Genomic DNA, 2,641 nt, shown 5'->3' on the forward strand with positions numbered 1-2,641 from the left:
ATATAATAATATTTAGGTAGCTTAGAGAGTATAGCATAAGGTGAAAGTTCATTCTTTATTCCATACCATTCTAGACGTGATTCAGCTCTATATAAATGATCAAATAACCAAATTTATTTTACAGTTAAAGTGAAAACTGTACATCTCCTTAAAAGTGTTTTTTCAGCAGCAGGCAAACAACCATTACTTTATTTTATTCAACCTGCCAAACAAAATCTGACATTATGCCTTATTTCAGTATTTTTTCAGTCTCTGGAATCAGAATAGAGAGGTTTAAAGTTGATTTCTAAGCTTCCTTCTTTTGTGAAGGTCTAACAAAGAAAACAACAGTTTATAAAGATAACAGATGCTGCTAAGTGCCTTTTGTCCTTACTTGCTAAAGTTTTATTTCTCTTCTGATGGCCTGGAAGCTAAAGACTACAATAAAAAACAAACAAACAACTGTTCTCATTTGATTTTGATTATAAATATATGAACAGTATTCTATTTATTGCTCATTTATGATGAACAGTAAATTATCCTAGCAACGTTTACAATTCTATTTATTTTTCATTTGAGAATGATTAGAAGTGAGTGGCTATTAAAGAGCCTTTGGCAGGTGGCAAAAATGGAACTTATATAATTTTATTGTGTTTATTCTCATCTGTAATTGCCTTAGGTCCATTGTCTCCTACACACACACACACACACACACACACACACACACACACAAACACACACGTATATCAGCCAGGGGTGGTCACTTCAATGAATATCGGCACACTGGTCCTCACATAACAACAAAAAATACCCTCTGATACGCAATCCATTTTTAGGTGGTTGTTGGAACTCAGTATCAAGGAATAACCTCCTGTGGTTATTAGATGGTTATCTGTCCAGCTCAATCTAATTTCTTATTTTTTAGTATCAATTGTACCTAGGTAGCAGTTACCCAGCCAGCAAGTTGTGTGACCACTACTAGTCTTGTGTGGTCACAAGACTAGTTATCCACAATGGCATGTGGGTAGATGTGATCTACGTTACTTCTAGGCCAAGGCTCTTAAGAAGCTAGCGTGTTTTCTCCAGGTTCTTTTTCCTTTCTGGCCACCTGGATGGCAATCTCCTGGGTAACACTAGAAATCAAGTTTTAGAAAAGGCAGAACTAACAAAACAAACTTCCCTGGACTCTTAGGTAAGCAAGAAATGAACTACATATTTATTGAGCAGTTTCATATTTTAATCTGTTACCATGATCTAGCCTACTCTAATATATCCCTCAAAAGTTTTTTTCTTCTATAACCAAAATGGAGCTATAGAACACTATTCTCTCATCACCACCCATCTCATAATAATAGGTATTGTTTTCAGCCTATAGTGTTTTTCAATAGCTAGCTTCAATTTGTACTCAGTATAATGTGTAGGAAAGTATATATTTTGTGGTGTCAGGAGACTTCATTTTGAACCCCACTTTGCCTCTTTCTAGTTGTGTGATTTATAACCTTTGTGCCTCAATTTCCTCATTTGAAAACTGTTTAATACATAATTCACAATTTTATGTGAGTCTGTGTCTGTTGTGTGAAATAACTAAAAGAAGTAGTACTTATGAAAGTTCCAAACACATACTTGAAATAGTAATTCCAGATATTTAATAAATATTTAATAAATAATCGAATGAAATGAATGATATTGATATTCAATGAATGATATTAAATAATATTGCAAATGAATAATATTAAATAATATTAATACTATTGGTATAATATTATAAATGAATGATATTAATACTACTGGTATTAATATTTACATTAAATTTATTAATTTTTAACTGATTTTAATAATAAGAAGGTGGCAATATAAACAAGCAGGCATTACCTCAGGATTTAGATGGAGAAAATGAAATCCAGGGAATTTAACTCACCAGCACTGGTGAGGTTAAGGGGAAACTGTCACTTTTACTTCATTTATGTTTTGCTAGTCCTTTTTCAGTGAAACTGAATAATTATTAGGATTAAAGTAAAGATTTAATGTAAACGCTCCTTGGGGGTTAAAACATTGAATTACTCATTGATTAATGAAACTTGCGCAGCTTAAAGAGCTATTTAAAGTGGGAAAAAAAACCCCAACAGATTTTGATAATGTTATAGGTTGGCAGTTAAGAGTAGAGATTCAGTTAAGGGTAAACAAGATTGCTTAGATACATAACTCTGTTTTACCACTTACTATCTGTATAATTTTGGGTAAATTCTTCAACTCTCTAGGTCTCAATTTCATAATCTATAAAAAGTAGGTAATAACAGCACTTACTGGGTTCTTGTGAAGATTAAGGGAGATAATCTATAAAAGAACTCAGAACATTTGGTACACAGTAAGCTCTGAAATGTTAGTTATTTTTATAATTAATATGTGATACATATAAGAAAATATGGATGTTGAATGTTAAAAGAACAGAGACAGAATCTGTTGCTTGTGTTAGCATCTGACTGTCTAACTTCTCATTAATGTGGCTGAGAAATACCCAATCATAACTAATACCCTTTTGATCACAGCTTAAACCTTCAAGTCCAAGTTCATTCACCCACGTATGGTTACCTAAATACAGGGAAATGTCAGGTAGATAAATGTAGACATAGGATGATGCCACACTATGACTGAGATGTCATTT

Source organism: Lipotes vexillifer, unplaced genomic scaffold (assembly GCF_000442215.2).
Source record: "Lipotes vexillifer unplaced genomic scaffold, Lipotes_vexillifer_v1.1 scaffold405, whole genome shotgun sequence".
Classification (NCBI taxonomy): Eukaryota; Metazoa; Chordata; class Mammalia; order Artiodactyla; family Lipotidae; genus Lipotes; species Lipotes vexillifer.